Genomic DNA, 16,960 nt, shown 5'->3' with positions numbered 1-16,960 from the left:
TTTAATAAAGCAACTGTCTTCTGAACCACAAGTATGTTGTGTGATGTTGCATCACATCTTCTTGCTGTTGTCTGTTGCCTCAACACAGCAGTTAAAGAATGTGTCACATAGCTATGAGAATGCACAATACATATTTGAGTGTTTGCTGAAAATGCCCTACCCGCATGCAGGCTGAGGAATGTGGAAACTACTGGCTTCCTATGTCTTCAGAGCGGTGTCGAGTACCTTCAGCTGTCAGCCCGACACAGTCTTTTACTGTCTGGATCAGTTCTCACTTCATAAACGGCAGACTGAGTGTGTGCTCTAAATTGCATCTTAAGTCCTTTTGGTAGAAGAATTCTGCCAAAATGCATTTTGGATGAATATCAACTGCCACCTGCCTGCCTGTAGTATAAGCAAACATATAGGCTAAGCTAGCTGATAGAAAGCAGCAGCTCCAAACCTTTTTAACCCTGTAACCCCTAAAAGGAAGCAACGTATACTTGTTCCAAAATATAAGTTGTGAGCAGCTCCACCAAGGAGTAATTTTCCATTTTTGGATTGTTCGTTTTAAATAATTTTGAAAGGCCTGAAGAGGTAAAACTGGATTTGTGTCACATAATAAAAATGGATTGCATAAAGTCAAAAGGTTTCTAGTTTAGTTTCTAATCCTGTCGATCAGCTCTCTGCCCCTCAGGTTTGTCAAGTGACCTCTTGCAAAGCATGGTCGTAGCCAGTATTTTAGAAATTGGATAAGTACTCAGTGATTTGGCTTTTTTCATGTAAGTTTTATCCATGCAACCTGCCATTAATAAAATTCTGGGGGAGGAATGTTGCAGCCATTTTTTGGCCTGAATTTAGCTAATTTAAAAATACTCTGTCCAAAAATACTGGAATCAGTGTATGATATATCCACCACATATATGTTTGTAACTGCTGAATGCAGACTCCCTTTAGCTTGACAGAACTCACAAATTAACCCCCCAAAAACAGGACCTACAGCCCTGCTTGCTTGTGTTCTGGACCCCAAGCGATGTACAGCTAAATGCAAATGTCAGTAGTGCTAATTGAAAAACTCCAATATTGTTTTCCAATTTCTAAAAATTGTTTGTCCTTAATTAACTCCAAACTGTAGCTGCAGTCTATAAGGTTTGTTACTGTCACCAGTTCTGGCCCCGCACACAAGAAGAGGAGCGACAGCTGAGCTGAGACATCCAGTGGTTCGACCCTCCTCTCTATATGAGCTCTACCTGTCTGATGCCTGCTACGTTACAGTACAGTGTTGACAGAGAAGATAAATGAGTACAAAGTGAATTTTATTACATTAGTCATTCCACAGTGATGCTGTGGGGCAGAATACCTGAGCTAGTCCAGATACCAGGCATGCTTCAGTCATTCTTCAACCTGTGTGATTTATTGCACAATGGCCAGTGGCCCCACTGACTGCTTTAACCTTGACACATGTGTCTCCTCGTAAGGACTCAGTCTACAACACTGAAATTTAAATACATCTGAGGAGGCAAGGGCAGCACGGCATGACGTGGTTTTGCCTTCCTTTTGGTCAAATCCCATCTACTTTGCCACACGATTTTGTTTGTTGTTTGCTGCCTGAACAAATTCACCTTGTTTATAGGTGTATTCATGTGGCGTCAACAACAAAAGGTCCAACTGTTCAGTTATTCTGGCATGATAGAACTTGCTGTGCTCCACCTAGAATTGTTTGGCTGCAATTAAAAGAGGAGTGAAAATTGTTGCTTTGTGAGGCCGCAGGTAGACTGCAGGTGTAAAACCCAAATGGGAACATGCAGTATTTAGGGCACTTTTGACTGTTACAAACAGATGTTAGTCTATGTGCAAAAGAACACGTACACTGATGACGTTCCTGGTAATTGTTTCATGTCCCACGGTCAGCTCACTTCACATTTTCTGCTTCATGCTTGTGCAGACGTGATGAAGATAGATTCATGATTATCTAGTGACTTATGGAAGTAAACAGTCTGCTGCGTAACAGATGCAGAATGTTTGGAATGCCTATTGTGGTGAATTACATTGTGAAAGTAGATGTAATTGATCCCTCCACCATATGAAGCCATACGCTGTTCTGCACAGGTAACGTGTATGCAGCAGTGTTGAAGGAAGGCAAGACGTCTGGGTTTACTGTGTCTGCACTCTGCGCAACAGTGTGGCAAGAATGCAGTTTCACAGCATTTCACAGCACACATTAAATGAGCCGACACCGTATCAAGACTTGTCTCTCAGACTTACACTTTATTATTGCAACAATGTCTAAGCAAACAATCCAAAATCAATCGTACACCAATAAGTGCATCATTACATAACATTTGCTGGCCGACCTGGACAACAGGCTGTATGTGCATTCCCCTGAGGCAGAGCTTTTTAGCCACACAGTCATCATAAGTTTGAGTTGTTTGGTGAAAACTGACATGACTCAGTCCAGGAAGCACAGAACCGGTGGAATCCGAGCAGCTTATTTCCGGGCCACTTGCAAAGGAACAGGTTCTCTGAAGGGCTGAAACTCAAACACACAAGAGGACCTCTTAAAATGTCAGGACATACATTAATCTCTACCGTGGGAACACATTCTTCAACATTTGTTACATTTATGATCAGTTTCATTACTATACCATACAAGGACTGATGCCACGTCTCTGCTCTGCACTCCTACAGTTTGATCATTATCATGCAAATCTGTAAGGCCCACAGGTTGGTAATGGCAGGCTCTAATAATAATAAGATAAGATGAAATGACTTTATTAATCCCCAGCCGGGGAAATCTGGGCATTACAGCAGCAGGTACTGGCAGTTGGAAAAAAATAGCAACAGAAATAGAGAAATATAAAATGCAAAATAAAAGCTGCCTATTATATGTACATTTATACAAATGACTATATAAAAGAAAAATATGTATAATGTCGCCAAGAACTTCAAGAAAAAATATACTAACAAAAATACTAATTTCACAGATTTTACACAAATTGCACAATAGTGAAGAAGGTGACGACAGCATTTCTGATATTGCACAGTATTATCTGTCACAGTAGAATACCAGTATGTACTGATAGGTAGTTATTCACCCTCACTCAATGAGGGTGAATAAAGAAAGTAATAACTGCAAGGTAATTTGTGTATGAAAAAAAAAAAATCATACATCAGTGCAAAAGACAGTATGGAAGTATGGAAACCAGTGATACATTAAACAATGCTGGTGTTGAACACTGACTGCTGTGGAATGAAGGACCTGTGGTAGCTCCTTCTTAAAGGGTGGATGTAGCAGTCTGTTGCTGTTGAGGGCCCCCACTGTGTCATGCAGGAGTTGGGAGGGGTTGTCAATGATGGATGTCAGCTTGGCTAACATCCTCCTCTCACCTACATCCTCAGTGGTGTCCAGAGGGCAGTCCAGGACAGAGCCAGCTCCCCTGACCAGTTTATTAAGTCTCTTTCTGTCCCTCTCAGAGCTTCCACAGCCCCAGCAGACCACTGTGTAAAAGACTGTAGATGCAACCACAGAGTCATAGAAAGTCCTCAGTAATGTCCTACATACTCCAAAGGACCTCAGTCTTCTCAGGAGATGGAGACGACTTTGGCCCTTCCTGTACAGGGCATCAGTGTTAGTGCAGGCCTGTCTAATCCCTATTTGAATGCACCTTTTAGCTGTATAAACTCTTCCTTTCACATGGGATCATATTCTGCCATATTCAATATGTATATCCTAAATGTGCTGAAACATCCAGGTTTATTGGTGCTACTCACATAAACAGTTTTACCAAGTTATCAAATGCATCCAGCTTGTGTTGTATAGGCCTGCGTGCGTGGTAAACAAGTTGGACTGGATTTGATCCTGATTAAAGTCACAGGTGGGATAAGTTTTACTGCCATCTCTACAGCTGACCATGGGCAGTCATTAAGTAATATTTGTATAAGAATGAGTAGCATGGCTTCACCATGACAGTAAAAATATGAAACATTCTTTCCACCTTCTAATGACATTTTGGAAGGAAGTTTTCTTACCACCTATTTACCACATCCTCACAGCCAGAGAGGGGGAGGGGGAGACAAATGTGTCATTGTAAGTTTACCCAGTGTTGTATGCAGCGGCTCTACTACTACAGCCTGTGAATTCAAAAGGTTACATGTTAAATACAGCTGCAGGCACCATGCTTCTTTTTAAATGATTATTTGAATTTAGAAATCATCTAATCGGGTCAAGAAACAGTGATTTCCTCGGCTTGGAGACAATAACAGTGCCTGTCTGGGACTTGAGGCCTTACCTTCCCTTAATGGTTTTAATACGTGTTGGCAGGCGCATGCTGTCTGCCCCACACGCTAGCTCCATTTGAGAAAAAGCTTGGATCAGGAGGACCGGACGGTTGGTTTGGAAAACGTACGTCACCTTCAGACATCTTTCAATATATCGGTGAAGCGATGCACTCGTGACCTCTCTCCTCACTACAAATGTCAGTCAGATGTGAGAAGTTTCACTGAGGAGTCATTTCCCCTTTCAGATAGTTTCATTTGAATAACTGTAAACCATATCACAGCCCTTCAGGTAAACGTTTGTGGCAGGGCCATAGCTGGCTTTCACAGATACTGAGGTTAATTGCCTGCCCAAAACACCCCTAACCACTCAAAAAAGTTTGACCTGAAACTAGGCAATATTTCTCTAAATGGTTTAAATACATGAGTTTTTCATGTTTTATTTAATCCATTAACTGTGCAATCACATTTCCTGTAAGTATCAGTTTGCTTGTCAACTTTAAACACTCAATTTAAAAAATATGAAAATTCAGCTTTTAAACTCCTTGTCGTCATGGACTGTCTCTCAGAGGAAACTGGTTCACTGTCAAAATGCGAGAACTAAGTTAAAAAGAGACATTTATAATGAGTAGATAAGAAAATCTACTGTTCTCCTGCCACGCCGCTCTGACATTGCCTTGGCTAACTCACTGCACTCATTTGATAGCGTACAAAAACTCCAGCTCCCATTAATTCCCAATTATGAAACACGTTGTGCTGTCATCTGGTTTTTCTCCTTTCTCCATGATATCCACCTGCATTCTCTGCTCATGTTTTTGTCCATCCTTTTGGCATGGCGGACAGGTCCAAATACTGCAATAACTGTGAGCCTTGGTGAAGAGGCTGGTCAGAGGCGTTCTTCAACCAAAAAAAACAACTTATGTACCTTTATTATTTAAGAGCCAGATATTCTTAATGGAGTTCTTAATCTTTTGTACTGATGGTTCAACTGGGGGAGTTTCATGCCGACCCAAGCCACAGAAGTGCTCCAATGGGGATGCATGTATCACTATCTATGGGAAAAATGGGACTTTTACTTCCAGAACCAGGGGAGGCTGAAATAACTTGTCCCACTTCACAACTGTATTACTTTAATTACTTTACAGTCATTCTGACAAACTGAATAATGTCCCAGCTGTTCTCTGTGGACAGCAGGAGAGTTTATACAGGTGATGCATGTGGTGATCTCTGTTTACTTTGTCTAGAATTAACTGCTAATGAACCAGACGCCAGGTGTGTGACCCTTGGCCCACTTCAGACTTGGATGAATGAGCTGGGGGGTTGTGTTCAATTCAGTGCTAGCTTGTAGCAGTACGTAGTACTGTAAAAAGCTCACTTTCCTCCACATGCTCCACATGCCTTTTCTCACTATGGTTACCACACAGATAACACTGCTATGCAATAACCAGAATGACAATGTTTAAACCCCCCACCCCCCGCCCTGACAAACACACACACACACACACACACACACACATGCAGGCTGCTGCAAACAAGAAGCTGCAATTCAGTACTGATAAATGACGGCCCAGCTATGAGGGGAATGCTGTTGACTGGCTGGACAACACAATCCTCTGCTGCAATGCCGACAACATGCTAGTTACGTTGACTGATGCATTAACTGTGTGTTTATGTGTGCATCTTTGTTTTACAGACCACAGCCTGCTCGGCACTGTTCCACAGGTATTCATTAAAAGGCACAAGTTTAGACCTGAAGAGGAGGCAGTGAATGAAACATGAATCGAGGACCCATGTTTCTTTTTCTCTCTCTCTCTGACTCTGAGTCTCTCTGACTCTAGAAAAAGCAGTCTTCGGCAAACATGTTCCATGTTCCAACAAAATCACCATCAACCCCTCACACTCACTGTTCTGTCACTTTTTGATCACTTGACAGTTAATCCGCCCAAATCTAGTCATGTATTTCACCAAACACAAGACATTCAACAATGTAAAAGCTCTTATAGAGAAGTAACACACACCAAGGGTTGGAGTGAGGCGCTCATCACTGGAAGTTCACTCCGGCTCCATATGCATTTCTTTTATTCAAATGACGTTTCCACCCTCAGGCCTTCTTTAAGATCTTCAACCACAGGAAGACCCAGGACCGGTATGTTAAATATGCCACACCCTAGAACACATGCGATGATGATTATGTAATCATGTTCCATCATTAGGGTGACAAACATCATCAAGAGGCCTTTCAATTTGTTTTTAAAAAGCACACAGTGACACGAGCTACAGCCAATCACATAACTTCAAACAGAGTGTCAAAGGCTGAGTCTCATACCTCACGTCGACATTGAAATATTACGTACTGTTTTATGATTAAGCGTCTCACAGAATGTTGACAATACATACATTTCAGATTGATTTCTAATAAATATACAGAAAGAGTCAAACATAAGCTCTGAATGAACATCATGAATGCTTTCATCTAAATATTGAATAAATGGAGGCAACACCTCAAAACACTTCAAGCCATAATCTATATTCAGTCCATGAGGTGACATCATTCTCAGGGGGTGAATCCAACAGTGAGCCCCTGTGGACAGTTGGACAGCTAAATGACCTCCTCTTGGGGAAACCAATCGTTACATATATTTATATTCAGTTCCAATATATCTTAGAGAGGAAAGAGGATGATTAAACTCAACAAAGTGTGCTGCTGCTGGATAATTCATGTTTTTGCATCTGATAGATCTTCTGTGTTCAGCAATAGGAGTTTTCAGTGCTCTACTTGTCTTTCCAACATATGACTTAGCACAGGGGCAAGTGGTAAGATAAATGACTGATTTAGTGTGACATGAAATAATTCCTTTAATAGGGATCTTTATATCTGTGTGAGGACAGATTTCCTGTATCATCTTTGTTGAAAATTGTAATTTCATTCATGTTGCTGTAAAATCATCAGTTTTCTGATTCATTAATTCTGAACCATTGCTACGTCAGCAGCTTCCATCATATCTCTCTGTATATTTACACATCACACATGTCAGATTAGAGCCGCACTCTCAGTGCCTGTTCAGGGCTTCATGCAGAGCTTGGTAAAACAGTATTTATCAATGATTGCAAAATGAGTATGTAAGTAAGTATGTAAGTATGAAAATACAATTATGGGCAGTAATCACTGTGATATTTATGTAAGTCATGAACATTTCATGAATGAAAACATAAAGTGCAGCTGTTGTAATGAATAGTTTTTGAAAGTTTCATCATCTTCATCCTTCAGTGTGCTTGTTTAACAGGCTAATTTGATACTTTCAGTTTTAATCTTTGATCTTGACAGACCTTTGTGAATAAATGAGTCAAATAAAATCAGAATCAAAGAGAATGAATCTCAAAGTCTTATTGAGTGGCTCTGAAAATGGCCCTAATACCACTGGAGACCAAGTAGTTCTGTGGTTCAGAGTCAGAGTTAATATTTCTTTGCAAACATATTGCTGTTACAGGCAACTCGTTGTGTGAACCCAAACGCAGAACACAGGAACAGTGACAGGGAGTAGATGCAATGATAAATTTATCAGCATACAGTACTACTTTACAGACAGCAGAGGAACTTGGCCAGAGGAGAGCAGAGGCTAAGCGGTGAGCACTTGGGTTGAGCCAGGCAAGGCAGGAGAACCGGTAGGGGAAGATTGAGTGACGGCAGTTCAGAGTACCAGGTGGAAAACCCTGATCCAAAGAAGGTTCCACATTGTACTGTAGTGGGTCAGAGGCAGAGGTCAGACCAGGAAGGCCGCAGGCACAGAGAAACGAGAATTAGCAAAGGCTTAATCAAACAAAGAGATTCATAAAAGCTGGAACAAGACTGAGTCTGTGAGTGAGTCTATGATCTGGTGGCATGGTGAAGTTGAAGCCTGGTATTTAAGGAAGAGAAGACTGCAGATGATTAGCAGCTGGCAGCCCGACACCTGCACAACTGATCTGATTCCTGTAATCAGAGCATAACATAGACAAACAGAGTGTGTGCCAGGTGCCACCTGTATGCTGGCACCTGGCACACATCTCCAACTGTCCTGATATTGCCCATGGAAATCTCATCTGGTGGCATGGGACACAACAGCGCTCCTTTGTACCGTAACCCTCTCAGTCCACCAGGTACTGCAACACAAGGCACCGATGCATGTCCTGTAGCCACTGGTAGTGTAGATGGGCTCATCATCAACCATCACGGGAGGATGAGGGGGAAGTACGGGAGGGTAGAGAGGGCTGGAGGAGACAGGTTTGATTTGGAAGACATGAAAGGTGTGGTGGATAAGGGCCGAGAAGAACAGCACAAGGATTAATGACGGACTCAATCTCAAAGTGGAGTGTGACCTCCATTTACTGTTTAGCCATTGGTCTGGGGATGATAACCCAAGGAAAGGCTGGTTGTGTTGGCTGATGTTGCCTGTCAGGAATTCAATTGCTTAGCTGATTTGATGTGGGCATCTTGTGATCTGTCCACACTATGAAGTGCTGGTCTGCTCCCCCCAACAAGTAGTGCCACTCCTCCCAGGCCAGTGAGGAGCTCTCAGTTGCTGACATCATAATTTCTTCAAAGATTCTGCAGGGGAGAATCTGCAGGAAAAGAAGGCTCAAGGGTGGAGTTTGTTGTTCAGTGGAGGCTTGCTGTGAAACAATAGCTACTATCCCAGTATCTGAAACACTCAGCTCCATAATGAACTGGTGGCTCATATCAGGTTGAATAAGGATCAGGGCAGAGGCAAAGCTGCACTTGAGCTCCTTATAGGTGGCTTCTGCCTCTGAGGACCAATGGAAGGGAGTGGAGATGTAATCGATGGCACTGAGCAGCGAGGTAGCTGTAGTTCTCAATGAACCTTCAACAAATGTTGGAAAAATTGAGAAAGTGCCGAAGCTTGGGAGCTGGCCATTCTGTTACCGCTGAAACCATGGCAGGGTCCATCTGCATTCTCTGTGCCATAAGGTAATCAAGAAAAACAGCCTTTGGAACATGATATTAACATTTCTCAGCTTTCACAAACAACTTATTTTCCAGAAAATGTTGGAGGACCAGACGCACATGCTGCTTTTGCTCAGAAGGGGTTTTGGAATAGATTAGAATACCATCCAGGTCAACAAACACAAGTCTATTGAACATGTCACGGAGGACATCGTTCACCTGGGCCTGAAACACAGCGGGAGCATTAGTCCAAATGGCACAATGAGCTATTCAAAATAGCCCAAGAGGGTATTGAAAGCTGTTTTCCATTCATCACCCTTATGGATGCAATAAGATAATTTCGTAGGTGTAACTCAGTGAAAATGGTTGCTGAAACTGATGAGAGGCTGAACTGCTGAAAAGTAACAAGTATTCATTTTTAACTGTTAACTATGCAAAGTCATACCATCTTCTTTGCCAACTAAAAAGAAGATGGTATCCTGTCACAAGGGAGCTCTGAATGTATGTTTCCATGGCCTCATGTTCTGTTTGGGAGAGAATGTAGAACTGGATGTTGGGAAAGAAGGCACTGGTCTGAAGGTCTATAGCACAATCAAAGATACAGTGAGAGGGCATGGACAGGGCGTGATGCTTGCTGTACACAGAGGCGATGTTGTGATGGTGGGGGTTGTGGCTCAGACACATTTGGGACAGGGGCAGAAAGCAGGCAGTTAATCTGGCATTATATGTTCCATGAGACAGTTTTATCTGCAGTCCAGGTGATGTGTGGGTTGTGGGTCTGCAACCAGGTGACCCCAAGTACCAGAGGAGTTAGAGGACCATCTATTACGTGTAATTTAAGTCTTGGGGATGGGGACTGTCCTAACAATCCCCATCCCTATTCCTCCTGATAAAGAGCTAAATATAAAGTAATACTGGACTCCTGCATCTCTTATCACTTTAAACTGTCTACATATTGCCTCCAGGACAAACACCTCGACTCTGTCAGTTTCAATTCAAGGTAGGCCACGGAGCTGAGAGGGCTCTCCTTGTGATGACAGAGGTGCGCCATTAAAACCCAACATCAGCAAGACTAAGCTAATATAACTTTAGGGGAAAGAAGGCCTGCCGTTTTACAACACTGTGGTGGTGCTCAGTACAATATCAGGAGGGTCAGTCCCTCCCTGACTAGGGAGGTGGCAATCTCAATGTCCAACCCCTGGATGTTCACCAGTGTTAGATGTGGCACCTTCCTGTGGAAGTCGATCACCTCCTTTGTCTTGCTGGTGTTGATCTGCAGGTGGTTCTGTCCACACCAGTTAACAAAGTTAGTGATGACTTCCCAGTATTCCAGTTTGTTCCCCTTCAGGGCAGCTGGTTGTGTTGTGTGTTGAGGGTGAAGAGGAAAGGAGAGAGCACAGTACCCTGCGGAGCCCTGGTGTTGCAAACTGCCACATCCGACACACAGTCGCGAAGCCTCACACACTGTGGTCTGTTGGTGAGGCAGTCCGTGGTCCATGCAGCCAGGTGGCAGTCCACTCCAGCTCCTTCCAGCTTCCCCCTCAGCAGTGATGGCTGGATTGTGTGTGCTCTAGAGAAGTCAACAAGCACGACCCTCTCAGTGTTCTCCAGGTGGGAAAAAGATCTGTGCAGCAGGTAGATGATTGCATCTTCCACACCAATGCTTGGTCGGTATGTGAATGGGAGGGAGTCCAGCTTGCTGCTCACCAGGCTACAGAGGTGGTTCATTATGATCCTCCTCAGGTGGGAAGTTAAGGCCTGAAGTGGTTGGGCTCTCTGGGATGCACAGTCTTTGCAATTGGAACCAAAGCGCTGTAGAAAACTTCCTATGTGGTTCCAGTTCCAAAGACTGCGCATCTCATAGCTCATATTTACAGTATATAAAGTTCATCCCACTGAACCTTTGTTCTGGGTCACCTTGGTCAGCTAGCGATTAACTCGTTAGCCTAGTCAGACCTCCATCTACAAACTGGCCCTTCTTCTTTTTCACTGTATCAAACAAATAAAAGATGGTTGAGGCAAATCTGAATCACAATTTCATTGACAGTATAAAGATATCGCTTAATGCTTGACCCAGGTTTATTGATGTGAGACATTGAATTTCATCATTTGAAAAGATTTAAAGGTAAATTCGAAGCTTGTTTAGTTTTTGTCCTAATAATAACTCTATTCTAATTGTATTGAAAATCATTTTTTTAAGTTATGTTGCTGCATTGGATTTCTCAATTTTTCCACATGTGTATGTGAGGCTTAGAATTTAAGACAACATGGGCTTGAATTTTTACTTGAATTTAAGTTTTGTGTTGCTGACTTGGACTTGAACAGTGTAAGTCACTGCTCCAGCAGAAATGGCCATGGTGTAGATGCTGCTTTAACAGCTGGTTTTACAAATTGTCGTAAAATAAAGTTAAAAGTACAGACAAACAGAGCAGGTATTTTTTCTTCACAGTTTCAAGCCCACGAGGATCTACCTCTGATCCAAAGAGGACGAAGCCCTGATATTCTGACAAAAGCTCCTTTCTGTCGCTCAGTATACTAGTTAGCTGAGTTGCATTCTGAAAAACTGTGTGCTCACCCACCTACACTGCCAATAACACTCCAAAGTCATTCAGAGGACATTACTCAAAAGTTCATCCTCGTCATCCCCCAGGTTGCAGCTCTGTGGGTGGAGCTTTGTAAGAATCCTATTTACATGTGTATGACCACATGCTGTATTCATGTGTATGAATTTGAGCAATCTGTGGGCTCAGTTTCTGTCCTCCCAGTGCCCTAGGCAGATGACCTCAGGTCAGATGGGAAGAATGTCCCATCACTATATCAGTGCTCAGCATGCAGATTGTCAGGACTGATTGTTTGTTGGAACTAATTTTATGGCACATGCCTTCTCCAGATAAACAGAGAAGTGGTTTCAAAGTGGTTTCACTTTATCAGGTTTATGATCACTAATGACAAATTCATACAAAATTGTAATAATACATACATCCATTCTCACATTGTACTCATAAATGAATCTGCATAAGATTAAATCTTAATTTTATTATTTCAACCAATATTTTCAATTGCTGTGTTTGGAGACAATAGGGCGAACCCTTGGCTACTGAGGAATCAAATGTTTTTCAGAAGGGACACTCCAGAGTTGTTTTAGACACAGAAAATAACTGTGAAACTATTTATTCACCCTAAGAATAACTGCCTCATATTTTTAAATTGCAGAGTTTTCTTTATTTCAGTCGTCTGCAAGACCCTCCCCATGTTGGGACCCTAGGTAGTTAGTTCCACGATGCCCCTCCCCCACCCTCTTGCAAACATACATTTTCACCTCCTCATGCAGTGATTGGCCTGTTGTGCAGAGGTGACAAACTTGTCTATTGCAGTTTCATGTGAACCGCTGAGTGTGTCACAATAAATGTCTTCCAGGAGAGACTGTCTGAACATGTGTGCCATTATCTAACCACTGTTATGTTTCTGCCTCTCCATGATGGTTGGCTTTCCAAGAGCTCTAAAACCAGTTCTTTTCTCAAGCACAACCTGGCCCTTACCCCCCTGCTATGATACCCATGGACACACCTTCATATTCAAATTTTGCTTTTGTGTTTTTTTGTGATTCAGGTTTTGAAGTTAACTTATTAAGCTTAGTGTACAACATTAGTCCTGTTTTCAGTCACTTTTACTGAAGGTTTAAATCAGTTATGCTTGACCACGTGGTTTATCTGTGGTTATAGACACGAGATTTTAAATATCACTTTTTTTTTGGTTTTGTATAAATTACAATGAGATCAGGCTGTTGGCCAGTGCTGCATGTTTCATATCTCAGAGAAAAAATATTTACTCAGCCTTCCCAAAAATTCAATAGGAAGGATAAATGAAAAAGACAAATAAAAAAAGGTAATTGCATAAAATACGTTTTAGAGGCAATAATGGAAATACATTCCAAAGTAGTACTGTTGGTCTGGGGAGGGGTCATATGCTCATGTGCTTCCTGGGTTTCTCCCGTATTTCATGGCCATCTCCCAGCACCCACCTGTGTTGTTGTTTCTCCCAGGACACTCCTGTCATTTGCACAGTCCTCAAAGTTTATTCCAAATAAGCCTCATACATGGATCCGTAAGTTTTGTTTGTCTGACATCACACAAGTTGCCAGATGGTGTGTGAAACACAATCTCCACACACAATCCACAAACTACAAATAATTTCAATCCATCTGTCACAGCAACCTGGCAACCCACAACCCAATTCAAGAGGCTAACTTAACATTAGCTAATGTCTTATCTGGAGGATCATTGTCCAGTCCAAAAAAACAACCCTGGTGATGTCATCTTGTCTTGGAAGACGAATAGACGCTATGGGTTGCATCATTGGAAATGTAGAACTGGTGTTTTTGAGCTTGACACTGAAACTGAGTTTATCTCAGCCTCTAACGCTCTGATTATGGCCAGTGTTTATTTTTGTCTCTTGTGAGTCCCCCAGCTTAATGGAAGCACAGTATAACCAGATATGTGCCGCTATGTTGGTATGTCACAAACTGAAAAGTTACATTTCAAAATATTGATGAGAAACACCTTTTATAGCCAACAAATGCTAACATTTAACCAAATATGAGCCTTGTTTGAAGCATCGTTGCGTCTTCTCCCCTGTATTATCAGTGTTCTGCGTCTGTCTTAAACAAATCTTTCATTCAGGGAGTCATTGTACTTGAAAAGGCATTTAATATCACAGCAGGCCTCTCACGTGCTGACTAACTGATTCTATTCTTCAGTCTAGTTTCTATTGCTCATTGTTTAGCTATGTTCTTCCACTCAGTCACAGTTCTCAGTGTCTCTGGTGCACACTCATCACAATGTTTTAATTGGCTGGATGGGTTGGGCAATGACGAATGCTGCAGGCTTGGTATGCATCTCAGTAAGGAGAGAGTTGAAGTAACATTACCTTCAAATACCTGAAATACCTTACAAAAGAGACCAAGTCCAGTTCATCAACACTATAAATGATTAAATCAGTGTGTATTTGACACGGCAAAAGTGGTCCTTTAACATCACGGAGGTGGCATTTATTTCATTACCATCATATTGTGTTCCATTAGATTGACAGGTCTTGTATTATTTTGTCCTCCCCTGTACATTCTTGTTCATGACATGAAACTGACACATTGTTGAAACGCGGTGTCCACAAATCAGACAAGATACATCCAGATCAGATGATTTACACAAGGAAAGTAATACCACAACATAAAAACACATTAGTCTTAAACCACATTATAATCTGTTAAGTGTATTCAAAGTATCAAAGTATTAATTATGAAGAATGTAATTATCATTTCATGTCGTGGTGTGTGGACGAGGAGCTCTGCATAAGAATAGATTGTACCTCATTATATGCTATTAAAATCTTAAGCTGCAAAAGCACTTGGAACTACAGCTGTCAGATAAATGCAGTTGGAATAAAGAGTTGAAAATCTCCCTCTGAAATGGAGCCAAGAACAAAGCAGCAAGTAACACAAACGCACCTCAAAACTATCTCAGAATTGTGCTTGAGCATAACATTTGACTAAACATATATAGCTCTTTTCCATCACTGCAGATGTAAAGATGATACTATAGAGGATAATTGTAAGTGATAATGCATAATGTCCCAATACAATACAATATTTAATGAGGTGGAGGTGAGCGCCACGATGCAAAGCAGAGTATATAATTGTCTATGTCAGCACACCTAAGCCTGCATTAGAGCTCTTTTACCTACTTACCAATGAAAACAGAGCCTGTGCTTGAATATTTATATTCAATTTTTCAGGGTTGACACAGACAGCACATTCTTGACCTTGGAAAAAGCAGCTGAGAAAACAGTCTGACCTCAAGCTCCATTTAGTTGCTGTTCTGGAGCTCTTGATGAAATCTCATTATCTTCATCAATAGATTGAGTTGCCTGAGTGTCATTGTATTGCATATGTTCAAATTTCCATTTTTCTTAGCACTTAAAGGACTTCTCATCCGTGTTGGCTTTAAAAAAAGCTCCAGAACAGCTACTACATGGACCTTGTGATGAGGTTGTTGTCTGAGTGTTTGCAGTCAGTTATTTGCTTTGTTGTTTCTGATCTCCACTCGCGGGCAGTTAACTGTGGCTGTCAGCTGTGCAGCATCTCAAGGTTTTACAAAAAGGACCGGAGAGACCAGGGAGGCAGGCATCACTTTCTACATGTCAGCATAGAGGAGATGAGAGCTGCACTTATTGCAGGGACTCAGCTTGACCTGCTTGATTCTCACCACAGTAATGTAGGACTCGCCTGAGACTTGACACTTAAGACTTGTGACTGGCATATGTGTGACTTACAATCAGTGGCTGCAAACTGTGACAAATATCATCCCGTGTGAAGCTTTCTCCACAGCCTGAAAGGATAAACCCTTTTCTACTGGATCGTGGATCTCTTCTTTGTATGTCGTGGAGCCACTTCTTCTCAAAGGAGGAAGTCTGGACCGATAGGATGGTAGAATTATATATTCATATGATATTGACGTTTAAGTGTATCAGGCTTTCCAGATGTCAGAATGTCCACTCTAGATTTTATTTTATCTCGGTTCATTTTGTCTTCTGTTTTGTTTGGTTGTTTGGATTTTGGATTGGTTCATTGTGTCTGTGTACTGTATTGTTGAATTTGATGAAACGTGTATATATGTAGGTATTATTACTATTATTTTTATTATTAACATTACTACATGTTTTTCTTGGAGATAACTGGTTCATTCTAGGAACAGTCATTACTTTAAATAGGGAACTGTTGGTATTGGTGTATTGTAGGACAAAAGGGTTATAAAGATTACTTGAGCCTTTTTCACCATAGGTTCCAATATTACAGCAGGCTTAACTATATTCAGATATGATGGCTGCCATACGGGTCCATCCCAGAATGTTAAGTCATTATTACACCTCGCATCTAGTGTTTTATATCTATGATATTTTAATTGTAGCTGGTGGATTTAATCAAACAAATATCACTTATCTTAGCCAGATTCCACCAGCAGGTCCACACCCCCAACAGAGGAAGCGGTACCCTGGACCATGTTTCCAGGAACGTTGCAGGCAGCTACAAAGTCCTCTCCTGTCCCCACTTTCATCAAGCAGATCACATTGCCCTACTTCTCCTGCCTACTTGCTGCCAGCTGATTAAAAGGGTCAAACCATCAGGCCGTTGAAATGTGGACAGATGAAGCTACTCGGCTCTATGGAACTGCACACCCACGAGAACCACATCAACCTTTAGGAATACACATCATGAGTGAAATGATGCATCGGTAAATTTGTTGATGATGTGGTGATCTGTCACAGCAGAGTGTTCCTTCCTGCTTCAAGACAGCCACAGCATTCAACAAAATGCCCTGCATGAAACTGAAACCTAGCACTCTGAGCTCGAGAACCACTCTCTGGAACTGGATATTGGACTCACGACACACAGACCCCCGACAGTTCGGACTGGTGGTCACACCTCCTCCACCCTTGTGCTCAACACCAGAGCGCCCCAGGCCTGCTCAGCCCTAACATGGAGAGAAGTCTGCTGTGAAGTCTGCAGATGACACCACCACCATCAATGTTTCAAATGGTTTCAAACAATGATAAGAATTCATAACAAGAGGAAATCGTCTTGCAGGGAGGTGCACGGAGAACAACCTGCTGCTCATCAGCAACAAAACCAAAGTGCTGAATGTTGATTTTAGCAAAAAGGAGTCAAGAGGGCTCTACAGTGGGTGATTAAAACTGCCCAGAACATTATTT

This window comes from Chelmon rostratus, chromosome 11, assembly GCF_017976325.1.
Source record: "Chelmon rostratus isolate fCheRos1 chromosome 11, fCheRos1.pri, whole genome shotgun sequence".
Classification (NCBI taxonomy): domain Eukaryota; kingdom Metazoa; phylum Chordata; class Actinopteri; order Chaetodontiformes; family Chaetodontidae; genus Chelmon; species Chelmon rostratus.
This window is presented reverse-complemented; position numbering follows the sequence as displayed.